At 40.1% G+C, this 27,776-nt stretch overlaps 1 protein-coding gene and 1 long non-coding RNA gene across 4 annotated transcripts in view; one reads left to right on the top strand and one right to left on the bottom strand.

The window, feature by feature from the left end:
* Window positions 1–27,776, top strand: part of Itgb6 (integrin subunit beta 6) — a 127,786-nt gene that overhangs the window by 16,909 nt on the left and 83,101 nt on the right. The gene's annotated exons all lie outside the window — the stretch shown is intronic.
* Window positions 158–26,405, bottom strand: LOC134478293 (uncharacterized). The gene is made up of 3 exons (XR_010050806.1): window positions 25,851–26,405; window positions 21,719–21,812; window positions 158–8,389 (listed from the first exon to the last, which is right to left on the bottom strand). It is a non-coding gene; the product is annotated as an uncharacterized LOC134478293 (long non-coding RNA).

The raw sequence follows: 27,776 nt of genomic DNA, 5'->3' as shown, positions 1-27,776 counted from the left end.
TCAATCCTATACACTCAAACATACATGCAGTTATCCATAGCTTCATTTATGTTTGGATTAAACAAACTAAAGAAGGTTAAAATCATTCTGAACAAAGAATAATAGTATTGCTGGATTTCACATCATGACACTCCATGATCAGCACTGGGTACTGTAGTCTTTTTTTTAAATTTTAATTTAAAGAAAGATTAAACAAAATAGCAAATGGGTAGAAATAATACATAATTTCAAAGAAAAAAATAAACAGTAAGAAATCACTAGGTGATGATTATAGATTTTCTTCTTACAAATAGTTATTCAAGATACTAAAGTGGAACTTATAAAGTGGGGATTCAAACAGTGAGATTGCAACCAGTTCTATTCAACTATCCAACAAAAACTTAGAAATATGGTTATCAATCCTATACACTTAAACATACATGCAGTTATCCATCTCTTCAATTATGAAGAGATTGAGATTGAATAAACCCAAACAGGCTAATATCACTGAACAAAAATAATACTACTGCTGGGTTTCACATTATGACACTCCAGGATCAGCACTGGGTATTTTAGTGTCGCTTTTTCTTCAGAGTATCTATTCATTTCATCATATGATCAGTTCTCATAAACTGTTTATGGATTCTACACATGCATGAGTCTTAACCTGTATTTCTATCCTTTCTATATTAGAGGGAGAAACAAAACAAAGCAAGACAAAACAAAATATATTCCTATAAACACATGAAATGAAATAAACCTATAAGACGGTTGTACAAATCTTTCTACCATAGTTCTTGTGTTGTCTCTTGTTATCTCCAAAAGAATTGGCTATATCATCAGACATAGTATAATTGAATATGTCAGTACATAACAATATTAATAAAAACACAACTTTGTATATAGTGTAGAACTTCAAAAACTGGCAGTTATCAAACAAGAATGTGTATCGTCGAGTCTTGTCATCTTTAGTGTAGTTACCTATACTCTCTTGATTCTTTCAATCATATCAGTTTTGAATAAATCTTCTCTGCCTCATTTCTGTTATGCTCTTTTTTTGCCCTCAGTTGTCTGCTTATCTTCTTCATTCTGTTTTCTGCTCCATTCATTGAGGACTCTCTGCCACTGTTCCTGGAATCCTAGTACTTTTCTCTCTCTCTAGAATGCCCTGCAGTATCTCTGTAAAGTTGGATTGATTGTTGCAAATTTCCCAAGTTCCTCTTTGTCTTGGAAGCATCTTGTTTCTCCAATTAATTTCTAGAGACAGTTTAGCAGGGTATATCAATCTGGGCTGGAGGTTATTTTCTTTCAGGGCTTGGAATATTTCGCTCCAGGTTCTTCTTGACTTGATGATTTGTGTCGAGAAGTCTGCTGTTATTCTGATGGATCTTCCTTTATAGGTGATCTGTTTCTTGTCTCTAACAGCTTTTAATATTCTGTTCTTATATTGAATTTCTGGGATCTTGATTATTATATGCCTGGGTATAGCTCTGTTTTGGTTGTAGGTGGCTGGGGTTCTGTATGCCTCATATAGCAGAATATCATTTGCTCTTCCTATGTTTGGGAAGTCTTCCTTAATTATTTCTGTGAATAACCTTTGTAGGTCCTTTGTTTGTATCCCAGCTTCTTCATTTACATTCTTTATTCTCAAGTTATAGATCCTTTAGTCATCTTCTAGCCTTTGTATTGTTAATGCTTATTTCCTTGTTAGTTTTAAAATATTTTCCCTTTCATACTTCCACACTGCAAAATTGTCCTTCAGTTTGGATAATCTATCCTTAGTTTCTTTCAAGCTGATTTGCCATCTTTCCATAGAGTTTTTAATTTCCTAGTGATCTCTTTGAATCTGCTTCATGTATTCTATATATGTTTTATATTCTTCACCAAATAGTTCTCTCCTATGTTTGAGTTCCTCCCTTCTTCCATCTGTGTCTGCTTGAGGAGTGCTTAGTATCTTTTTTGTTAATCTTCTTATATCTTGCTTTGTTTGGCTAAATATTTCACTTTTGAACTCATCTATGAGGTCCCAAATATATCTCTTTATGTCCACTGGCGGCTGTGTCTGATATTCATGTTTGCTGTTCTCATTCTCCTTTGTATTTACCTGTCCTGGGTCAATGTTCTCAGGGTTGGGGCCTGAGGACTTTTTGTTGTTGCTTCCTCTTCCCATCTTTTTTTGCTTCTTCCAGGAGGCCCCAGTCTCTTTCTTTGTTGGTTACAATTCTTCTGAAGTGTGCTGGCGAGATGACCCTTCATGCTGCAGTGTGTTAATGAGTTGCAGACAGGGACTGCGTATGCTTACCCCTCCCCTCTAGATTAATCAAGCTGCTGTGGTCTACACTACTGTATTACTTTGTACTGCCTCCCTCCGGACCAGCCACTGGCCCAGTGTGGTTAGTGTGTGCCACTGCTGTAGGGACTTGACCTCAGATAACCTATTGGGTCTCAGCCAGGTCACGTGACCCAGGTCTAGCTCACTGCCACCAATCCCCTTTGGGAAGGGAACAACTGAAGTCACTGCTGCCCCTTGTACTTGCTAGTTCTGCTTGATCCCAGAGTGTCGTCTGCCAGGGCCTCCCTATTTATGGAATGGCTCCACTCCCATCACTCACCACAGGTCAGTGTAGGCTCCCTGCCAAGTCAGCTCTCCATTTGGCTCACTGAACCCCAAACTCAATGTAACTGTGCCTCTAGTGAGTCGAAGCAGCGGGACCTCGCGGCTAGGCAGGTCACAGCGGGACCCCCCCTCCTCAGCAAGTCGCAGTGGGACTCCCAGCCAGTCGCGGCGTCGGCCAGTCGTGGCAGGACCTTGGATGGTCAGCAAGTCCCTTTAACTTCTTCTTGGGACAAGAGAATTCATCTCCCTCTGTTTGGGGCTCCCCACTTTGTATTATGTTGAATTCTAAGTTGACTATCTTAGGGAGCTTCTGTAGCTTGTTGTCTATCTGCCATCTTTCTTTGGGTGTTTTTTTTTTTTTTTGTACCAAGAATAGAATTCATCACTTTGCACTTACCAAGCAAATGCTTGAATCACTGAGCTAAATCCCTGGCCCAGAGAGGTCATGTTCTTAAAACTTATTTTTAGTTGAACAGTTGGAACACATTACCTTATTGAGCTCCTATAATAAATGGGGCAGAGTTTCTCAGACTGGGTTATGAAAATGCATTTAAGAATGCTATAACTGACATCACAAAATTAAGAAGAACATTATACAAAAGAATATCACTAATTATGAATGTCAAGCAAACAAAATGTAGATTGAATTAGAAAAATGTGTTTATATTCCTTGCATGACCATGCTTGTGATAGATATGTGAAGATATTGAAAAGAAACTTTCGATTTTTCAGGAAAGGCCTTAAGTCTGGGTTGAGATTTGGTGACCCTCAGGCCCCATCTGCCCCTGTCACTGTCTAATCTTTTCTCTGCCATTGCCCTGTCTCTTCTGCTGACTCCATACTTCATCTGCCCACCTCACCTCTCTGACAGCTGATGCCTTTTCCATCCCTATCTTGAGCTCTATTGCCATTGTATACATTCTCTCTTATCTTCATTTCTTTTTAAACTTAAACTAGAAAAGAGGTCACAGTGTAAGAACTTGTCAAGACCACCTGTTCAGCTGTCCCTGTTTGGAATGACGTAGTTTCTTGTTTGGATTCCTAAAGAGAGAGAAAAAACATTCTCATGTCCCTCAAAGACACCAGCAATTGCAAACAATTCAATATAGTATTCCTATGTTCTTGGTTTTTCTTGATGTAAAAATGATGTTATAAATAATTGTTATAACTTAGGTCAGGATCAGTGTAAGTATGAATAGGTCTTTTTCCCTATAGCATATCTCGGGCAATGTACTAATATGTTATATCATGGGGGTCAACTCTGCTTGGGAACATGAGCTAAAGACTTCTTAGATCCTCACTGCTTTAAGTACAGTAGAAAGAAGCCTGCTTGAGGATCAGGAGAGGCACTGCTCTGGGCACCCAGGACAGTCACAGAATCAGCCTTCCAAAACTCCACTTCCTTTTCGTTGAAACATAGACAATAATCCCCACTTTTGCAACCTCATTAGACTGTTAACAGGGGCCAACACTGTAGAAATGAAGTTGCTTTGATGACTTAGAAGCCCTGGAAGCTATGGTATTATATATGATTAAAAGGTTAACTCTGGCCAACTCTGCCATGTTCTTATGAAAAGGAATATTAGGGAAATCTCACAGTCTGACACCGCCTAGGAAAGTCCCAGTATGGAATAAGAAGGGTAGAAATCACTCAGAGTCTATTTATTTTAGGGTCATTATCAACAATGTAAGTAAGTGGTTTCAATCCTAAGAACTCTAATGGCATATTTGCGTAAGGAGAGGCCAGAAAGAACAAGTGGATACTGAGTGAATGCTGCATGTTATATCTGCCTTTTTCTCGTTTTGCACTTGTGTTAGGCCTTGTACATTTTCAAAGTGGGAAGAGGGAACATGGATTTCGAATCTGACTGGATCCAATTCTGCTTGCATCAACTGCAACGTAAGGAAACTCTCTTCCCCAGGGGCCTGACTCAGGTGTCCAGAATACAGTCCATCCTATAAATAACAGGCGTATTCTGCACTGTGATTATTTTTGTCCACCTGGCTTATTTAAGGATTTCAGTTCACTGTGGGTAAGTGACGTGCATCCTTGTAGACTAAATGCTAAGATGGGAGAGAGATTCCTGAAGGACAACAACCATTTGTGCCATTACCCTCATCCGCCAGAGACCAGCACAGAAGCTTTCACTATGACACCTACCTCTAGCCACCTTCCTAGAAGAGAGTTTCAGCTTTCTGAGGACCCTCGACAGAGGCAAATCTTCAAGCAGGCAGGATATACTATTTACTTTTAAAGATCCATTACAGAGAATCAGAGGCTGACATTTTTAGCCTGTAGAGAGGTGGCATGACTAAATGAACCATTTGTTCTCGCTAGGACTTGTATCTTGTCTAGGAGGGGACTTTTCCAGCTCCAGAAATGCCAAGAACCAAAGCCAGTGTCGTAAGTACTACCTGTTCAGTTTACCCACATCTCACCAGGTGTGCCTTGGTCAAAAGCTCAGGATGACTAGGCAAAAAAAAAAAAAAAAAATACAACCCCCATCATATTGTTATGTATGTTTCACAGTCCTTGTTACAATGTTTATATTGTTGCAGATCTGAAAATCAGGAGACATACATAAGAAAATAGATTTCTGAATGCCCTTGAAAATTCAAAAGGTCTGAGCATATAGGACCTAAATTTGATATGTCTACAACTGTTAGAGGTGAATAGTGTCTCTTACCTTTGGATGAAGCATGTATTCTTCAGCTTGCCACAGTCCTTTCCCTATTGCTACCTACTCCTGGTCCACTAAATGGAATCCTACTGACCTCGGTGGGGGGGACAGAGAAAGAGGCAGACAGAGAGAGACAGAGACAGAGATTAACATGCTGGCATGAGATAGGTAGCAGAATATTGCTCTCTGGCAGGAGCATCCTGGTGCAGAGAGGGCTGGGAGGCCCGAGGTACCCTTGCAAGAGTAAAGATTAAGCAGAGTAACTCCATCATATAATGCAAGTCATAAACATGAGCCACATATGCACTGAAAATTTTCTAGTAGCCACATTATAAGGAAGTAAAAATGTGAAATATTTAATTTAACTTACCCCAAATATTTTAATTTCATCATTAGTCAGTTAAAGCATGATTGGGGTAGTTTACCTTATCACATTAAGCCTTTAAAACTCAGTGCGTACTTTACACTTGCAATGTATTTATTTCAATGTGGATTAGGAATTGATAGTTGCATGTAGTAATGACTGCCATATTGGACATGCAAAAGTAGAAAATCGAGGAACTGTTGGCCAGCTTCCTAGTTTACCTAGAGTCCTCACCAGGGACTTTATGAGATCCAGAAGAGAACCACATTTGTTGAGTTCTCATGGTGTGTAAATATAAGAAAATTTGTTTTATTTCACGTTGAGTGTTCCACTAAAGAATAGCTGGAGTAAAGGGTAAATCCATTAAAATGGATCCTCTGCACTGCTCCAGTTCTGTCTCCTGCTATGCACCTCCTTGAAACTTCTCAGCTTTCTCATCTTTAAAACTAGTAATAATTACATCTTTCTCACACAGCTTTTGTGAAATTTATAAAAGTGGTTTATGAACTATAAATAACTACACAGATTTAACAAAAAGAAAACTGTATTTCAGTGCATGTCAGCGTCTGTGCCAGGCACTTGGCACATACATCTACCTTCATCTTCATAACACCTGTATCAAATGGTATTATTAGCCAGGTGTTAGAGTGTAAGAAAGTAAGATTTTATAGAATGAAGTAGCTTGTGTGATCATGCAGGGGATGATGAGCAGTGGAACCTGTCATAGCTTGAAAGTAGGTTGTAGTACATTCATGGAAAGGGAAAGAGAGAGAGAGGGAGAGAGACAGAGACAGAGGGAGAAGGAGAGGGAGGGAGGGAGGGAGGGAAGGAGAGAGAGAGAGAGAGAGAGAACCTTACCTTTCGTTTTTTTGGAATCTCGTTTTTAGAAATGAGAGGCATTACGATTATAGGTAGGATATGCATATCCCAAGCCATTTATAATTATATAAATTCTAGGGTTGTCATTTGGGTTTTAAGTCCATTGAACCCCTGCACTGACGGAATCTCTTGATTGTTGAGATTACTTTTTAATTCCCCAGATGAAGAGACTGAAGTTGTGCCTCTCCAATAGAGGAAATTAATGCACAATACTGGTACATAAATTCATTACTATTTGATAACTCTGCCTCTCCTTTGCACAAATAACTTTAATCAGCATTAGTCCATCCCAATTTCTCTTCCTGTTCCCTGGGAAGAGAGCTATCACTTCTCCAACAAGACAATCAACATCAACTTTTCTAGCTCCAGCCTGACTCATGCAAATGAAGATAAGGAAGATTATTTGTGACTAATTTCCCTTACAATTGCACACAGACTGTACTAGCCACGACATTAAAAAGATAGTTTTTCTTTTGTATTGGTCCATAGTTCTTTTTTTCTCCTTAAAAAGGTCGTTTCTATCCCAGCGGCGGCAGTTTGTGTCGGCCCACATTTTCTTCCCCACATGCCCTCTGCGTCTTCTCCCCAAGTGGGCGCCCCTTTGTCACATGTGTACCTTTGCTTTCTCCTTTTGTATGTGCTGCTCCCGTTTCCCTGAGTGTCTTGTTCCTTTGCTTCTTTCACTCATATATTGTTTGCCCTTCAAGAACTGGTGAGCTGGGGTCAAGGAGCTGACGCAGGCACAGACTTCAAAGCACACACTGTCTGCACCTCTCCTCTGAGTTCACCCCACACTCGCCCTTGCACTGCAGTGAACTAGTTCATGTGTGGTTTTTACCCAGCTAGACAAGGTTCCTTGTAGACTGTGCTCTTGTATTTACAATGTCGTACCTGTCAGCAGCACTTAGATATTTTATTGACTAAATGTATGAATATACTTCCCTATAATGGGACTGGGCTTACAGGTGTGTGAGATCTGTTGAATTAAATAAATTTCAGGTTTGAAAACTGTTTAGAATAGTTTCCCTAGACGCAGCACAGCTGTGTCATGGTTTCAAGGTTCTTGAATAATTCTTTCTTCTTTCTTGTGAGCTACATTTCTTTGGACCTTTCCTGTGAGTTACTAAATCTTGCTGGATTTCAATATTTTTTACATTTACTTAAAAGTACTTAGGTAGTGCTATCCCCTCCCCCACACATTTACAATGTATATTATTAATATCCCTCAAGCAAAAGAATGAATTATCCTACAAAGTGCATGGTCAGAGTACTGTGAAAAGTAATAAAATTGGTATGGATATAGAAAAACTTTGCTCCGGGTGAAATTGAAAAACTAACTGAAAACGATGACTCATCCGTCTGCATTTTTCCTGCTTTAACAAAGTAGCACAAAATGTACAGAGGCCATGAATAAACTCTTCATGCCCTTCCAGGTAATGAGTAAGTGTGTGTGACTAAAACAGAATAGGCACAAGTTTCATATCTTGAGAATAAAAGAAGCTCCCAAGAATGGTAGTTCTGGATACTCCCAGTTCTGGGAAAGAGGGTCACATCATGGGCTTGCCGTATCAGTGTACCACTTGTCAACAAGAACCTGTAAGCAGCAGTTATTGTCTTAATTTAAAAATAACTACAGTAATGAAATTCAGGGATCTGTAAATTTCTTGAGCTTCCAGAGGATCCTTTTCTCACATGTTCATCTGTTTTCATGGCTTTTCCTATTTTCAACAAGTTGTGTTTGTGAAATCAGCGAACAGGGCACACGGGGAATGTTGGCAAGGCAGCGCATTCCTTTGGAGTCTGAGTCTTCAGGTCCTTGGAGAATAGAGTGGGCAGCTGGTTTTCATGAGAATAGGCACTCGGGTTTGCCTTTAAGTAAAACAAATGAAATTCCGTTGTGAAGACTGTTATCAGAAACCCCGGGCCCAGCCCTGCTCCAGAACTCTGCTGTGGGTATATCAGTGTGTAAACAGAACTCTCGGTCACTGTAATGTACCATACCTGCCTTGCCAGTTTAAAGTTATTTGATTTTCTAGCCTGTGGGATTGGCAATGGTTTGCTTTTAAAAGCAGCATTTGAAAATATCTGAAACCAACTGATTCCTCAAATAGTTTTTCCTCCGTGTTTCTCCAGTACCTGTGTGTGTATATGTTTGTGTGTGTGAGAGAGAGACAGACAGACAGACAGACAGACAGACACAGAGACTATGTCCTTTTCCATCCGGCAGAATAAGCCACTACCTCGTACATGGAAAAACATCTTGGTCAGACCACCTGTAGTCCAGGTTGCTGGGGGCCTTCTGGTTTCCATGCCTGTTAGCTGGGAATCCTGGAATCCTCTCATTTCCCTATTCTCTACATGCAGTCAGCCAGCTAGTTCTTTCAGCTTCAAAGACCACAACCAAAAACGAAAAAACATCAGGAGTCTATGCTCTCCAGGTTGGATACATCACCATGGCCCAGAACCATCCTTTCTTTTGATCTGCCAAATCAGACTCCTGCCTGGCCATACTGATGCCTCTCTTGAGTCACCAAACCTCACTCCTCTCAGAATTCTGAGTTATTTTTGTAGAACATAAACCAGATCATGCTGAACCCCTATTTCAAACTCTAATCACTTCACACTGTGCCTAAGAACAAAAACCAAGAGCCTCTTACGCGTGGCAGACCCCCACATCACCTGGGACCCCCTTTCAGAGCCACCTGCCCTTACCTTTCCCTAGACTGACTCCACTGCCAGAGCTGCCAGGCATACCCAGCCCCCTTGCCCTTGCTGTCCTACCTGGAACCCCCGTCTGTGTAAAAATCTTATCTGGCCTCTGTCAGATCCTCACAGAGCCCTTACGTGGTGTCCTTCCGTAAGGAGCCACCTAGTCATCTTCCAGTCTTCACAGAAGACTTATCCCAATCTAATATATTCTTATTATTTTAATAAGTTAATTTATAATTCATCTGTCCCCAGTAGGATATCACTCTCTTCTGCATTCCAGTGTCTAGAACAGAGCTTCATTTTAGACTTCATATAGTAGATACTTAATACTTTTTAATGGGTGATGTCAATAATAAATGTCATGGCCAATGTCATTTGGCAGTTGTATCTACCAAGCACCAGTAGTATACAAAGTTAGCCTTATGTATTACACTAAAATGCCTATTCATGACTCAGATGTAACATGCCCGAGCTATGTCATTTGATCTTCGAAGGAAGCAATGTGGGAAAGTCTTGCTACCAAGAACCGTAAGTGCTTTCTTCCTAATGGCAAAGAACTGGACTTGCATGTCCAAAGTTCAGTGCTTTTCTTGAGCCAGAGCACAGATGAGACAAAAGAGAGCAGAACCTACCCACAGCTTCTGCGTATTTGATTATGTGGTTGATCTGCTTCATTTGTTTTTCAGCTGAAGGAGGAGTTAAATAAGGTGAGGGTTAGATATTCATGAGAGGCCCAGGGGTATGCCCAGGGGCTGCTGGTGTAAGGGAAGTTCAGATTTGCAGGCACATGCTGAGTGACTTTAGGACTCAAAGTGTAAAAATCAGCTCTGGGTAGAGTGACTTGTTTTCCTCAGTACAGCAAGGAGTATGGTGTGGCCACTGTACAAAGGAAAATGCTCTGGGGTACTCTGCAGGTGGCACAGAGGCCAACAGCCAGCTTTGTGACACTGGAAAGCAAGACCTGAGTGAAGGACCTGCTATCAGAGAAAGATGTCCCAAAATTCTGGTCTGAGTTGTCCCTAAGTCACAGTCAACTAAAAGTGCCCCCCAGGTCAAAGAGTTCTGAAAGGCCCCAATATTTCAGGGGTTGGAGGTCCCAATCAGCAGTGCAGATGCTTGTGCCAGATGTAAATGGGGGACAGACATGGGCCTGAGCAGAGCTACTGGGACACAAGGCACCGACTGAGGAGCAGCTTGAAGTAACAGGCAAGCCATGAACATCCCAAACTTAATAACCGTTTCTGAGCATGCTTGATTTAACCTGTGGATTCCCCTCAAGAAGCAGAAAGAACTTGAGAATGAGGAAGGATGCAGAGCCAAAGTTACGCAGGTGAAGCAGCCAGCCAGGAAGATTTGAGTGGGACTGTGATCTAATTAGCTCCCATAAGAAGCTAAGGCCTGGGGACATTTGCTTACATACCTGCCAAGAGAATTCAGCAAACAAGTTCAGGCTTACCTAGTTGAGAGGCATGTAAATACCAATGCCAAGGGGGAGCCAAAGGCAACAATGGGCAGTACAGCCCACTGTGGAGTCTGGCCTGCCATAGGCTGCAAGGATGGCACTCCAAACCCATTCCAGCTCTGCTTCCACACTCACTGGGTATAACTCATTAACATGGATTCACTGTAATCACTCTCCTCTAGGCTGCAATCTGCGTGAGTTTACAAACTATGGAAAAGAGTTTAATTTTGACATAAAGAATCAAAAGATCTGTGGCAATAGGGTGCTGCTGCGACTGGATCTATGGAGTCATCTATTTCAGAGTTAAATAGGAATATATGTAACTTGTGTCTCACATTGCTAGGAAAGACGTTTAAACTTAGTTTATGGGGGCGGGGGCAGAGACTTTAATTGAAATCTTCAAAAGCCTAGCTGGGATCTTGTGCATCATAGGTACCCAGCATATTCGCCTGAAAGGGTCAAATTCCAGGGAGCAGTGAGTGGCTGGTGAGCTCATCTCCATAAGGCAAAGCCACAGAGTGTGGGTGAGAGAGACACCTTCCTAATGCTTGAAGAGAATCAAGGCTTCCTCTTAACCCTCTCAGGAAAAATTTAAAAATTCTACTGAAATAATTGAATTCAAGTTTTTAAATAAGTAGGCAATAAAATCATTCTACCTTTTGTCATGGTTCAGCAGCTCCAACACTGAAAAGAGTCCCACATTTGGTTCTACCTTGTTGATTAGAAAACTAGGAGGTGGTGTACACACAGGTATGTTTGTGTGTTGTGTTAAGAGAAGGACAGAAATCATTACATTTATAACCACAATGGTTAGCACTGAAAGTGACACTGGTGAAGTCAAAGTTCGTCAGTGCTCAAGCTGGAGATATATTAGCCATTGTGGAGTAGTCTAGGAACCTCCGAATAGTTGAAAAAGATAACAGGGAAGGGAAGTTCAGGGAGGATGCTGGTTTAGAGCAGTGTTCACATGGTTGCCAGGTGTTTGCTGCAGCAGAATAAGGGTTCACATCTGCATCTCAATTACCCATCCTTAAATAAGCCTCCTTATGACTGTTCTATAGAGTAGCTGGTCACATTGGTCCGGGTGGAAGCCACACAGATCACCATAAGGCTCTTGGAGTCAGCCTATGGCAATGCTTGTAGTCATAAGAAGGATCCCTCAGGGAATGCCAGAGGAACACAGATGGTTTTGGGATTGTAGCATCCTGTGATTGTGGAGTACACTGTGATTGTCACTAGTCCATCACACCAGCTGCTATGACAAGAAAGAAAAGTCTCTTTAGGAGATGTATAAGTCTTTAAAAGGTAGCAAGCCATTTTCAAGAATTCAGGCTACCACTTTAACTTCAAATTCATAACATTTATGGTATTCATGCATCCAGGTTTCTTGGAACACCAAATATTCTGCATTTTTTTTGCCTCCAAGTACTTCAAGGGTAGGTTTTGTTAGAGTTTGGTCCTGGGTTTTGGTTGGGAATATACAACTTCTTTTTGATAGAAAAACCCAAGTTTCTTCATCGACTGTTATTTCTGAATCGATAGTGACTCTTTTGTCCTCAATAACTTTAGAGCTGAAAGTGAGTCATCATCAGAAAGACAAGAGATGGCTCTATAGACCCTGAGATTTCAGGTTTAGGAATTAAAAAGCCCAGTCAGATATGATAGGAACAAATCAGAAGTCTTTACCTATCCATCTCTCCAGCTGGGCTCTGTTAAGCCTTAAATAAATTTAATCCAGATTTTCTCCCACCACTTTTCATTTTTATTTATCACTTCACATTGGGCCAGAAGCAGAATAGTCAAAACATTTCCAGCAAAGCTGAATTTTCAAGAGAATTTATACTCAGCTTGGATGCAGTAGGTAGTAGGATTTATAGATTTGCATTATCAGTCAGGCAATTTCCCAAACTTCAGATTTTGGACATTATTTTAAGGACACAAATGTATAGGCTTTAATCAGAGTGAGTGTCTGAACCCCAGGAGGATCTCCAAATAACTGAAGTAAGATCCTTAATCCAAAGGTGTTACATCCTGAGAAAACTGGCAAAGGGGTGCTCCATCCAGTGGGAAGGATGCCTCCAGAGGAACACATATCCCTGGGAGGTCAGAAAGGACTTTTAGGTTGGAGGATGCTGTCACATCTTGCATTAGGTTAGAAGAACAAAATTATTGCAGCATAATGGGGGGCTTCAGCCATGGAGAGGCAGTATCTAACAGTGACATTAAAAAATTATGGCTTGTTCTGTTGAGGTTCAAATCCCAGCTCCTACTCCACACGGGCTAATGTTAAGCAGGTTATTTAAACTCTTTAAGGTAAGCTTTGTTACTTCACAATGGCAACAATGATAGTGGCACCATGAGAAAGTACTATGAGCAAATTCCAAATCACTGCTGATTTAGGAGTCTTATCTGCAAACTTCAAACCACACTGATCCTCTGATCAGGCCCTTGTTTCCAATGCTGTCTAGGACCCTGGAAAACCCAGTGCTGTCTAGAACCTCAGAAGTCCAGCTTTCAGCTAGCTCTCTAGCACTATCTCCAACAACTGTCCCCAATGGTTCCAGCTCCCTTGAGTGGCTTATCGTCCTGGCACACGAACAGCCTTACATGCAAACAAATTAGTTCCTTTCTCTTGAAATCTCCCTTATGTCATGTTGGACCCTTCTATTGGAGTCCCTTTCTTAGAAGGCATTATCCTTGCCATGCTAAATGAAATAGCAAACAGCATCTCCTCCAGGGCTCCCTAAATATTTGGTGAGTGAGAAGCAACAAGATCCCATCTTCTCTAAAAGATGCCCCAGATCTTGCTAGGTGGGTGTGTCTAAAAATCTGTGAGATTTGTAATAAAACACACAAAGGCAGAATTAGTCACAATCTCTAGTTAGCATCTGTTCTTATGGGTTCCCACTGTTCCTGTTCCTCACTCACAAACTGCAGAGAACATCCCTGCCCTCTGTGGATGATCAGGGCTCCTAAGGAAGGTGCAGCTGATACCTGTTTCCAGTGCTTGCAGTCCTCAGGAACCAGGAGAGTGCTGGACACCATGTAGAGGGGAGAGAGAACATTTTGCCAATCTTATCACTGGGCCCTGATGCAGGTCACTGACCCTGCCATGACTCACTGAGACTTACAGTTTTTATCTGCTTTGCCAGATGCCCAGTGACTACAGAGTTTAAAGTCCTCCATGCTTGATGAATATTAGAAATTATACCATCCCTCCCCCATGTCCCCACTTTGTTCCTTTCTTTAGAAGCTTCTTTTTTAATTTTCCTCTCTAAAAGGAAGGGAAAGAAGCTCTTAAGTATCTGTTGCACATAAATAGATATAAACAGATGCAAACAGAAATCTATATAAGGGATCTGTATTAAGCAAGGAATGGTCCGAGTAGACTAATGGTGCCCCTTTGGGGCCTGTATGCAAATTAAGTGTCCCTTCCTCAAGACACTTTGCTTCATTCTCCTCAAAAAGGCACAGTGTGAATTGTGTTTCCCCAAGTGCTCTGCTAAGCAAGGCTTACCTGAATTGAGTTAGCACCTTTTTCCAGTGCTTTACCGTTAGCAACCAGTAAACTTGAGCTTGTCTAGTTACAATGCCCATCAACCTCAGGAGCACAGAGAAGAGTCTGACCCTCCCCACAATTCTTAGATATTTGCAGACAACAGATCCCCCAGCCTCTCTCTCCAGAACTTTGAAATAGGAAGGAAAACACTGTAAGTTGCATGAAGGTCCTGCTTGCCATGACCACCTGTCACCATCTTCCAGATATGGTATCAGTGTGACCATCTAGTGTCCAGAGCCAGCTGGGGTAGATGGGTCAGGGCAGAGTTGGGCCTGTTGTTGACCAAGATTCACATTTCCTCCCCATCAGGTTCTGTCATGGTCAGATTGCCTGGCAGCTTAAGAAGTATTCAGGGCGAGTCTCCCTATCCTCATCCCATTAAGTCTGTCTTCACCCATATCGCTGCCCCACCCATACCACTGCAGGAGATGCTCAGGTCTGGAATGCAGTGACCAAGAGAACGGACTGCTTTCAGTGTTCTCCCTTATTTGAAAAGCGGCTTATAACATACTACACTGGATAGCTTTATTCATAGAGCACTAAGAATTAAAATGTCTGCTTCCTTCCCAAATAAGTAGGCTAATCACCAGAAGCTGTAGCAGCAAACATAGCCCACCTGCTGCAGCCAGAAGTGCTCCCTCCTCTGGCCACCTGGCTGTCTACACAGCAGCCCCTCCCTCCACTCTTGGAAGCTGCCAGGGAAAGCTGAGCAGAATGAACTCTCAGCTAACGGATATAAAGGAATTGCTGGAATGCCAAGCCCTCATGGCAAGGCAGTGGATCCCAGTATCTCTCTGATCCCCAAAGGCTGCACTGATTCTATCTCCATCAACCCCCACACTGGGCTTTCCATTCTGCTTGCAGGGGAAGCGGGGCAGAACAGTCCCCACTGCAGAGCAGCCTGCTAAGTGTGGCGCACACCAGGAGCCTGGAGGACAGCACCCTGTGAAACACTCAGAACGAAACAGGACTCGGGGTGCTGTTGAGTCCTGGTTTGCAACCAGTTATTAGCAAAATGACATTGAGCTAGTTATTTAATCTCTCTTAATATGAAAGATCAGTTATATTAAAAAATATTTACCTTACCTTACCAGTCAGAAGACAGAAATGACACCAGTTACTTTAGCAGAAAGAATTAAATATAAAGAATTGTTGGAATACAAAGCTATTAACTATGTGCTACTGCAAGAATAAAAAGATACATCTATGGAATCCCCGAAAGAGCAACTGTGGCAAGTTGCTACTTCCCTTAGCTCTGGGAGGCCAAGAGGAAGGTGCTAGAATTATTCAAATTTAGAGACTTGAAGATTCCCACCAGCTGGGACTGGCACCTCTAGGGCTGGCACAAGGTTTCTGAGTGGGCATGGCAAGGTTAGCTCTGTGAGTACCAAAACCAGAACAGTAGATTCTACTATTGTTACTGGAATGAACCCACTTCCAGGGCAAGGTGGCATTGCTGGGAGCACATTACTGGGAAAAAAGACAACAGCAAGCAAACTAGAAAGAGCAGATCTCTTCTCTACTCCATAGACTGGAAGCGTGTTCTACTGTCCTCCACGCACAGCTAACAGAAAATGACTTGCGGAGTCCCAGTTTCAGAATCACAAAGCATGGTAGAGAGCATTGGTCTGGAGATCAGAGATCTGTGCTTCACAAATGGCTGGCTTATCGTTTGGATTAAATGTGCATGTGATGTCTACCACAGTACCCTGGTGTATGCTAAACAACTATCATTGTTATTGTTGCTGTTATCTTCATTTTTATTGTTATTATTATAGATAAGTGAACCTGGCAATTAGATGGAAGATAAGACAGGCTCTGTGATAGGTTGATTGTGGGTGGAAACTAATTTCTGTCTTTGAAAGTTTCATTAAGAATGAAACATTAGTTGTACTAGAAAGGACATAATATCAAATAGTAGTAAGTCTATATATTAATCATTTGAATTTGATCTCTAAGACATTCACCTATTTCAATTTCCATGGTTTCTACTAGGTCAGATGCCCTTCAGTCCTTCTCAGATTTATTAATTCCCTCCTGCTTTCTTCACCCAGTCTCAATCATTCCAGTTGGTACCATATTCTTTCTTGCTATACAATTCCAGTCTCATCACCTACCTACACACCAGAGCCAAATTCCAGAGACTAACATTTACCATCCTCCACGATCTGTTCAGGAGCCCTAAAAATGCTATGTTTTGTTGGATCTAGCGAATTCCTTCTCACAGAAGGAGGAAGTTGGGTTAAGGCTGACCCACGAGGCACCTTCCTTTGGATATCCTGATGTCAGCTCTCACCATGTCAGGATCTTTATCCCTTTGTGCCCATCTACCTTGGAAACTTAAATAAGGTCCCTGCCATGATTGAGGTAATGTTCAAATGCCCTGAGCTCCTAAATTGCTGCTCTCTGCCTCTTCTTTAAGATACAACTTCCTTCTCTCTCTTTCAAGGAGTCTTCTGTTACAGTTATCATCTGTGTCCATCAGCGAAGGCTAAAACACCTCATCAGATATCCTAACCAAGCAAAAGAATGAACACAAAAAGTTATTAATTCATTGCGAAGCTAAATTGGGATGAAAATGAAGTCTTCTAACTCCTTCTTAGTATTTTTATCTGTTCGAATCTGCCTTTCTTAGTTTATATGTATTTCTCCAACTAAAAGATAAGCTTTGTTAGGATAGGAATATTTTATTATGGTATGTTATACAGAACCCTTGAAATTATTATCTATAATTCTAATAGCAATCTTGTGAGGTAGCAATTATTCTCATTCTGACAACAAGAAACTAAGGATCAGAGAAGTCAAATAAGTTCAAATAATCTATAAATTTCAAGTCTAGGGTATTGGATGCCTACTATATGTTTGGAATTGTGCCAGTTCTCAATTCAAAGAAATTAAAATACAGTTTACTTAAAGGATAAATGGTACAATTTCAGCACAGTTTGTAATGAATCCAAAATGAGTAAAATATTCAGGACTATGGAAATTCATATAGGACAGGCACTGAAGCCTAAGGTAAGGGCAAGATGAACTTGGCAGTTAAAGATGTGCAGTGAATTTATAACGACAAGCACAGGCATTTGCAACAAGAATAGGAGTGTGAACTGATGTTGGTAAAAAAAAATGGAGTTCTGGGAAGTGGAGGGAAATCAGTTTGGCAGATGGCAACTCTGGCACGTAAGTCACACTGATGGATGGAGCAAAGTTATGGAAGCCTTTGAATCTCACATTAAGGTAAATGTTCACACACAGTAACAATATCTTTTTACCAATTGTATATTATGTGAGTAAAGGAACAAAGATTGGGAGATGAGAGACCCCTAGTAAGCTATGGAGGCAAGTTCTAGAGGGAGAGAAATCATTTATTGGTACAAAGATTATGACTGTATCAATAATTACTGTATACTGAATTATTTTTGGAGGTGAGGATTGCAAAAGTGGATGTAAATTTCATAAGTTACTTTTCCAACAGTCAGCTTCTGTTTTCCTGAAACACGTGCAAGTAAAAGCTGTAAAAATTCTGCTATAAAGAGACAGAGATTCTGTTTCAACAGATTAAAAAGCTTTGGACTCACCAGCCACATCTCACCCCTTTGCATTGGTCTTGCTTTCTTCCTTACAAGTGGCAGACGTTTAAGATGTTTTTAAATTCTGCCCTTTACATAAATAAGTGAATACATAATTCAGCAGGCAAATGCATGAGGCTAAATGTGTGCTGCTTTCCATTTACTGATGTCCAAGTTTATGACATCTTTCTTTCTAATACATAGCACCAGCACTTTTATTTGTCCTACTCAAATATTTGGGAAAAATTTTTAAAAATATTCCATTTCCTGAACTTCAATGGTCAAAGTTGACATCAGTTCCCAGATGGAAGTATAAACCACCCAGGCAGAACTGTATATGATAGCTTAAATTCAGATATTAATTCATTGAACCATACATGAAAATTTAAATGTAAATAGCCAAGGGTAACACCAACAATGGGATTATATATACAATGAAGATTTAAAAATGAATTAAACAAAAGTCGAATTTATGACAGATACATCAATATTTGCATTGATTATGTGCATACAATTCTTTAAATCTTTCCTAAAGAAATTTTAATTTCAATTGTGGAATTGTTGCTTGGACTCATTCTCTACTCTGTCAAACTTCAGGGCCTCAGCGAGACATTCAGAAAGATCTGGAAGTATTAGCCAAATCAATGTCAAAAATACTCAAAAGTTGTCTGTATTATGATTCCAAATCATTTTTTACCCCAAAAGATAACTCAAGCATGTTCAGTAGGGAGTGGTAATATAAGAAACTATACTTGTATGTATATTTAAACAAGCAAATGTACTTCCACATTTCGTTTGCCCTTTTATGCTTTGGTAAAGTTAAGCCCCAAAGGATGCTTTTTACAAATAAACCCCATCTCTAACTTACAGACTCAAGGGTTGAGGAATTTATTTACTCTCAAAAAGAAAAAGTTGACAGCACAATTCCCAAGTCCTATACTCTGGAAACCCTAGGTTATGCTTTATTTTCTGCAGGACTAATGTGTACAAACAATTGGGTGACCGGGAACAGTCGTGTGGCCTACATGTATATCCCATGTCTCCATCTCATTTAAGTGATAAAAGGGTGAAGAAGGCGTCCTCGGATTCAGCTAATAAGGATGATGTCCTTTCTTAATTAGGGTTTCTGAACTTTCTCTTTGTGCCTTGAATCCTTCTGAGAGACTAAAAGAGGTTTTCTCTTTTTTTTTTTTCCAGAAAAAGTACTAAAATTCCTAAAATTAAATACATGATTAGAAAAAAGACAATTAGATTGAATACAGTTGTAATATTGAAAGGCAAATTCCCTGACACTTGTACCTCTTTATTAACAGTTTAAGTGGCTAGGCCAGGGGAAGATCTGATGACTATTGTGATTTTGACAGAATGCTATATGCAACAACACTGTAAGATAACATCACAAATATAATATATAAAATATGAGTGATTTCCTTTGGTATTTCAAGTACTGCTAATATTATAGATGTTTGTTGTCTATAATAGAAGAAAATATTAATTTCACATTAGCATTACTGCAAATGATAGTACATATTTTCCCTTTTCAAGGTCAGAGATCCCCCAAGTTCTACAGGTAGATACACCTTAGAGTTAAAGCAGGTATAGTAGGTGGGTGCTTTTGCCGCTGAGCTATACCCCTGGCCCTAAAGCAGGTATCCCAAAGTATTGTTCCTAGGTAACACATAAGTTATCAGCGTTCAGTGGGGACCATACAAACGTCTACTTAGGCAATGTAGGGTGACACACTGAAGACTGAGAGTCCAGCCCCTTGAGCCTGCTTAGCACCACAGCTAGCAACTAACGTCACCTTGCAGAAACATATGCTCAGTGCATGTCTGCTCAATGACTGTATGAGAAAAGAAACAGAAAGGCAAAGGAGTGGGATTGAACTTAGCTTTCTTATGGCCTTACTGCCATAACATTCTGAGACTGTGACAAATGCAGAAGGAATTCACTGAAGTGAGCTCATAGTCTTGTGGCTGCCAAGAGTGACCACAGGAGACAACACAGCCAGGGGTGGAGCCACAGTGCGATGAAGTGGGGTGGGGAAGAGGCCAATACCCAGCACCAATTTGGAATTCTGTCCCTTAAAGAGCCTGAGCAGAAAAGGGAAATGCTGTAATCAGTGACCACAGAGGTTAATTGAAGGGCAGCAAGCAGCTGAGCTGCCCGGCTATTTTTCCTGCTGCCTGTCTATCAACTTGGGCACTGGACAGGAAGTTCACTCATCAGCAACCTGTCTTCCTGTGGAGATCCTTCATAAGCTTGAAGACTTTTTATGTTTCTGACAAGAGTCATTGGCTAAGAGTATTGATTGAAGGCACCTCTACCTCTGTCCCACCTCTACTACCATGAAAAAGCAGCAGACAGGCTGAATTCACAAGCAGCAACACAGTAGAACTCAATGTAGAAAATTAGTGATTACAAAACCATAATATTAAAGCAAGTGGAAGGTGTAAACTAGAAATGCCTGAATGAAGTTAATTCATTTGACACAAGTACCAGAATTGACACTTTTATATTTGGAGGACTCATTACATAAAAGAGTGATAATAAAAATGACTGTCATTTCAAAGACATGCTTACTATATAGTTACCTTATGTAATTTTACCTCATTTAATCCTCTCCCCAAATAAATTAGTAATCCCTGTATTGTACAGAATGTTGCATCCAAAAACTATGCCCACCTGCCAGAATCTATGAATGAGTTCTTATTTGGAAAAGGATCTTTGCAGATATAATTACAGTAAGGATCTGGAGACCAGATCATTTTGGGCTTTGAAGGTGAATGCTAAATTTAGCAACAAATGTCCTTATAAGAATAAACGATATAAGGAAGAACACTGGGAGAGAAGGCCATGTAAATAAGGCATCAGAGTGATGCATCTACAAGTCAAAGGATACCAAGGATGGTTGGCAGATCCTTGGCACCAGGGAGAAAAAAATTATTCAGAGCCTCCAAAAGGAAACAATCATGCAGACACTTTGCTTGCAGACTTCTGACCTCCTGAACTGTGTGAGAAATCAGTTTCTGTTGTTTTAAACCTCAGGATTTCCTCCACAATCTCAAGGCTCTGAGCATCAGGGAGCATCATTCTGTTGAAATCTGTCCAGGTGACTCTGGCCAGTCCCCGGTTACTGCTGGGGCCAGCTGGGTGAGACGCACATGCCACTCTGCTGCCTGCACAGGCAATCTATGATGAAATAACATTATTCAGGTAACAATAGTTGAGTGCAAAGGTTAGTCACATGCCTGCTACAGGTGACTGCTTGGATTTGAGGCCAACCTTCACAGTTAGTAACTATGAGACCAAAGGCAAGCTACCTAACTTTTGGGTATGTCACATTTTGTTCTTCTTCTGAAAAAATAAGAGCTTAAGGAGATGTGACAACAAATAAAATGTATCCTGATGAAATTCCTAAACAGAAGATAAACTAATAGTTTATAAAATCTGAATAAAATATTAATTTCAGAAAATAACAACATAGTCAGTATTGGTTTGCTAATTGAAATTGTACCATACTAACTGTAAGGTATTAATAATAGAGGAGAATAGGAAAATCTGGATATGGGTTGTATGGGAAACACATATTAGTCTAAAATACTAAATTAAGTATTTTAAGTGGTTAAAATAACAATCTCTTACCTTACAAGCTGATAAGAATTTAGAAATGTCTGACGCATTGTAAGACACTATTGTTAGAAACTATCTTTCAGAATTAGTATCAAGACTAAGGAATTCATATTTCTAATATTCCACAAAACCAACTAATTTTTTAGAAGTTAGATATTCCTGTATTTTTTAAGAGTGAAATCGTTCAAAAGTGTTATTACAGCTGTAATTTTGTCTTATTCCAATTTGGTGAAGCCAAGTAAAATAATTAAACATTCTTTTATACTTACTGCTTTTTGGGCTTTAGATCTCTTCAAATTATGATTTCCAGGTACCATCTCACTATTTGCATCAGTTCAAATGAACAAAAACAAGTTTGTTTATCTGAGAAATATGAAAAAAGAAATTCTTATGAATTTGTGACTGAAACATATCTTTATGCTTCTCTCCTCCTATTACCTTTTATTACCTTTTTAAAAACACCTGTATCATATTTTTGTTTTCTTAGAAAACCAAACAGAATGAGTTACAGCAATTCTTTACTATTTTAACATCCCACAAGAGGCACATATGACATATTTCCTATGTTATCACTTAAATTCCCACAGTGGCAAAATAACTGTTTTGATAAAATCAGTCATTGTAAAAAGCAAAGGTTAAAAAAAAAAAAGCAAAGGTTGTTTTCATAAGAATGGTCATGTCAAGAAAGAGATTCAAATTCTAGCAGATTATTCTCACCTTGTGTGATGTCTGCTTTATTAGATACCAAGAGAGCAGCAAAACAAGCAAGTTTGGAGCAAAAGGCTGAACACTATCTCACCTGAAGGGATGCTTTATACTTTATACCCCCAAGGAGAGAATGCTCCAAACTTAAGGAAACTGCTCTTCTGAACCCTTTGCAAGTACATGGACAGATGTATGGACAGGTGAATGAGAATTTGGGGGATTGTACCAAAAAGGAACAGGCCAAAGGCAGATCCAAGTAGTGTCTGAGATCCTCTGGCTGGAGAAGAGAGCATTAGAGGAAAGCAATGGATCTCCAGGCATGCAGTCCATTTCACAAGGGAAACCAACCTACATTGCTCACACTAAAACTGTAACGTCTGGATTTTTTTTTAATATAGAGAAAAAAATCAAAGCAGAAAAAAGGGTAGAAATAATACAGAATTTAAAAAAGTAACAGTAAGAAATGACTAGTCAAAATAAAAAACAGTAAGAAATTACTAGTTGATAAATTATATATTGTTATCTTAGAAGTAGTTGTTCAGGTTACAAACTCAAAGTATAAAAAATGGACAGACAATCAAACAATGACAGTGCAAACCATTCTGTTTGATGAACCAACAAAAACTTAGTAGTATGCTTATCTATCCTGCATACTTGTACATACAGTTATATCCTTTAGAGCACTTTCTTTCCCTTTCATTATTATAATATCTGTTATACATTTTGGATCTTATTACTCTTTCAGCTTTTTATTTTTTATACTAGAGAGACACTATGATATTTACAAATGTAAGTCTGATTTATTTCACTTATGGGTATAGTCTCAAGTTGCCTCCATTTACCTAAAAAAGCCTCAAGATCACCCTTTTTTATAGCTGAGCAATATTCTATTGTATAAAAATACCACATCTTTTCCATCCATTCTGTAGTTGATGGGCATTTTGTTTGCTTCCAAGATTTAGCTATTACAAATTGTGCTGCTATGAACATGAGTGCACAGATATCACTGATTGTCTGGATTTTTTAAGCAGCCAAGGTCAATGCCCAGGTCTGAGTTTGGAGGTTTATAAGTAGACATCATTACTGCAAAAGTACTTTATCTGAACTATCACCAACATGGACTTGCCTTCGAGACTTCCCTAAAAAGCCATCTCTAAAGGTTTTGAATGTACCGAAAAGTATATTTACAAGCATCAAGAAACAAATCAATTCACACCTGGTTTTCTTAAGTCTAGTTTCACTGCCATCGTCAGGCAACTTTTAAAATGGATTCTGGGCCTCCTTGTGAGCAGGCCAAGTAAAATTCCACAGACCTGTCAGTGTGTCTGTTCTACCGTCCAACACTTGAATGTACAGTAAATGAAAAGAAATCCAGGGTGCCAAGAAGCACATGAAGAAAAAGGCTTTTCCTGGGAAAATAGGTTTCTGTTTAATTGTTAAACAAAGATTAGCAATTTTCTTCCCTATGGAGCCTCTTGAAGTATTTACTGGATTAGTGAGTATCATGAATTTCTGATGGAGGGGATTTAAAGTCTATATTAAATACACTATAGGAATAGTTCATTTATGAGGGCAAGGATTAACAGCTTTCATCAGATCACAGTTTGGGAAACCCTGGCTCTCTACTAGTGACATACACAAAAATAAACAGCTCTGTCAATCAAGGTAGCATTTAAAGTCTATCTTCCTCATCCTTAGTTGCCTAAAGCTTAATCCCTAAACCAACTAATACTGGGCAACAGTGTGCAGTAATCCACCACAGTCAACCTAGACCAGGGCTGACAACTCCAATTTCCATGCTATCAGGGATAATTTAATTTTATCAACATAGCAGGAAAGTTGTTCCTCCTAATTTCCCCCAAGTTTGTAACTAACAGCTATTTTCTTTTATCAAAGAAACGTTTATTATCAGGTTTTCATTGGAACTTTAATATTTCCAATTCATTGCTTCTCAAAATAAATGATTCACGTCCTGCCTTTAATGTTAAAACTACTGTTGAACCTTTAGCCTTTGTTTTATATCTCTGTGTAGCAGCCTGTTACCTTTACAGCAGTGAAGGGGCACTTGAAAGAGGGTGCTGGATTTATCCAAAAGTGAGGTTCCACCCAGAGTAACCCTGCTGCAACAGAGGCCCAGAACAGAGAGTTTTGCTCACCCCCTCAGAGTCCTTCATCTCTGACAACTCACTGAAGCCACTTTTGGTCTAAAAATAATCATGCCCAAGAATATGTAGATTCATTACTTCTGTTGTGGTGTAAAAATCCAGCATACTGTCTTTAATGAGATGCCAGCTCTATTTGCTTATAAAGGCTTTTTTTCTTTCTCTTCTTTCATTTCTTGAGACTTAGATGGCTTAATGGCAGTTTGACTAGCTTGTTACAATAATTTATTATTTAGCCTTTTTAATGATTAGTATAGTTTACATTATGGTCAATCCTTTACTCTATTTGATTTTTCACACACTTGCAAACAGGATTCAGGGCAATTGGCATCAGAAACAATCAGAAAAGTCCATAAAATGGCAATAGAAAGTAATAAATCCTCCATGGATTTCCTCAAGGATGTTATTCATCACTGGACAACAATCCTCCAAGAGTTTTAAAGGATAACAACCTTTTTAGTGCTGCAGCTACATAAATTCATCTTTAAGGCCAAAGGAAGGCTCAAGTCCTACTTGAAAGGACTTCTTTTAATTAAAGTAAAATATGCTGCTCTTACCTGCCTTCTTATAGTGGTCCCTAATGAGGAATGTAGATAGATAGGTCTTAAATCTATTAAAGGAGACTCTGGTACTGACACTGACCCCTGCTAGAGTACCAGTGCAGCCGTGGAGGACCACAGGGGGTTTCCCAGGTTTCCTTTTGCTCCCTGGATGCCAAGTCATGGGAAATTCCAAAACAGAAGTACTGGCTAATCAGACTTCCACTGGTCTGAAGGAATGTTTACTTAAGCATGTAAACAGTTTCACCATAGATTCTGAATAGTTCTGGTCTTTCTGGTTCTCTGCAGAGTACCTTTTGCAGAACTGTGACCCCTCATGAGTCCATGAATGATGACAGTGGATCTGAGCTCACTGTGACTGCTGACTGACAGACAGTGCACCGTGTCTCTCTGATATGGCTAGAGAAAGCTCCTAGTGATGGTGGGATTATGAGGTGGGGCCTCTGTAATTTTTATAAACATTCTTCTGTCTTTATTCTCTTGGTCTTTCATGAAGTCTTTTTTTTTTTTTTTGTACCAGGAATCAAACTCAGACGGAAACTTTTATAAACATTCTTGATCCCTTGATTTTACTTCCTCCCTTTAAGTAATCTGTAGACATATCCTGTTTATTTCAGAAATGCATCCAGAATCTGACTGCTTTTTGGTCCTTATCTTGCTTGCAGCATAGTCCTAGCACTCATGATCTCTGGCTTTAACTGCTGAAATAGTCTCTAGTAAGCCTCTTCGTGACCTCTGCTGTGTACCCAGCATGATCCTTTCAAAACGCAAGTTTCATCATGTCCAACCAAGACTCCAAGAATGTACCCCCGTCCGCAGGGGCACGTACAAATTCGAGGCCCACCATGGCTGGCCAGGCTCTCCCTCACTAGCCTGCCAGCTAGCTGCCACTTGTTCTCACCCACTGTCAGTGCCCCAGCTCACCAGCTGACTTCCTGATTCCCAAACACCCCTCCCTGGGTTCTAATACTCACTCTCCCCGTTTCATTGATGATTCTTCCTTCCATTCAGCCAGAAGTTCCTCTGGTGCATTTCCCTGGGACTCTGCCTGAATGAGACTCCAGGAGAGAGGGTTCTTGGCCATCCTGTCCCAACTGCTCTGACTTCTATCATTCACTGTTTTTCTTAGCACTTATCACCTGTTGACTTCTTTGTATATCTAGTTTATCTCTCCCTCCGAAGTATTGAAGGAAGACACATGACACTGTGTTCTCAGCAAAGTGCATAGTACACATTATGGTTTCCAGACATGTTGCTAAGTTAGGAGGTGAATCAGAATCCAATTTTACTAGTAATGCTCTGCCCATTCCTCTTACTGGAAATAATGAGTCTAAATGAGGAATGTAGATAAATAGGTAGATAGCTCCTCTGCCTGGAAATAAGAGATGCTTCTTTTTCATCAGGAAAAAATAAAGATTACTCAGAGTCAAGAAGGCCAACATTTGGTTAGGCTGCCTACTTTTAAAATAAAAGGAAGAAAGGATTGCACAGAACTTTTGAAAACTGTGAATGAGTGAAATACTTGACAATCGATATCTGTTCACATGGACGTCTTGTCATGACAGACCATCCCTCATCTAGCAGGTGGCAATTTGCTTCATAAACTGAAAACAAAAGGCATAAAGAGTCTCCTTTTCAAAGTCAAGTCAGCATAAACTTATACTTACTGGTGTTTTCAGGAAAATCTCATCTTCGGATTTATTCTACAAACAGAAAGTACTCAGGTCTTTTAGAATATAAAATCATTTCCAAACCCTGAGAAGCTGCACTCAAGCACCGGGAGTTAATCTTGAGTCGTTTTGCTACCACTGGAAATACCAGTGACCACCCACTGCTGGACTCAGTGCCAGGCCTGGCCCTGGCCAGAAGTTTTGGCATGAGCCGAAGGGTCTGGCCACAGGCTTTGTTTCTACGTAATTTGTACTAGACTCCAAACAGAGAATGACTAAGGAAGGATTGTACAATCCAGGATCACATCTTTGTCTTATTTTTGGTGGTAAATGAACAAAGAGAGACCACTACAGAGCCACAACTGGGGTAAGAAGTCCAGGGATACAGAAATAAATGTATTTTTAAAAAGTTTTTCATAGAATTTCCTTCCTGCTCTGTGAATACCTCTTATCTACCAGCAGGCAGTGTTCAGGATGATTCTGAACTCAGGCTGAACAGCAGGACCTGCTATATGGGCTCCATCCGCTATCTTCAACCCATGGTCTCTTGGCCTCTGCTTCCCTAGCAGAAGTGCAGTATTCGCCAGTTTATGTGGCTTCTCCGTGCCTCAGTTTCCTCCTCTGGGAAATGGAAGTAAAATAGTTTCTATTTTATAGAGTTCTGTGACAATGAAATTGGGGAATGCTAATAAAATATTTAACAGTGCTGGCACTTGGTATGTACTCAATAAAACTAACTACAATAAACGTTTTACCAGGAAGCAGACAAGCTTTAGCTGGGGCCCCAGCTTGCATAGGTGTTTGGAATTAGCTGGAGCTGGGAAGCCAGAGTACCCTCAGGAAGCTTTCCTATGTAAGCATTTCTGGAGAATTGCCTAAGATGATGTCAAAATCAAAGGTACTGGAATCACCAGTAACTTGTCAAGCATTTTTCCCTTTTATTTATAGCAAAAATACCTCCTACTTACACTTGTTTAATTCCTACTTTGCACTCCTTTTCTTAAAGAAGGCCTCCGAATCACATTACCTTCAGACCTCACAAAACGTGGCTTCAACATAAAGGAGCATAATTAAATCTTCGCCATAACCCTGAAAGTTGGATGTTATCATTACTTTATAGTGTGGAAACTAAAATGCTGAAAGATAAATGCTGTCCCTGCAGACACACGGGAGGTCTGGCAGGGCTTCATTTTGAATCCATATCTCTCCACGCCTGCATTATGGAGGACA

Source organism: Cavia porcellus, unplaced genomic scaffold (genome assembly GCF_034190915.1).
Source record: "Cavia porcellus strain 051 isolate PalLab524CR breed Dunkin Hartley unplaced genomic scaffold, mCavPor4.1 scaffold_12, whole genome shotgun sequence".
Classification (NCBI taxonomy): domain Eukaryota; kingdom Metazoa; phylum Chordata; class Mammalia; order Rodentia; family Caviidae; genus Cavia; species Cavia porcellus.
This window is presented reverse-complemented; position numbering and strand designations above follow the sequence as displayed.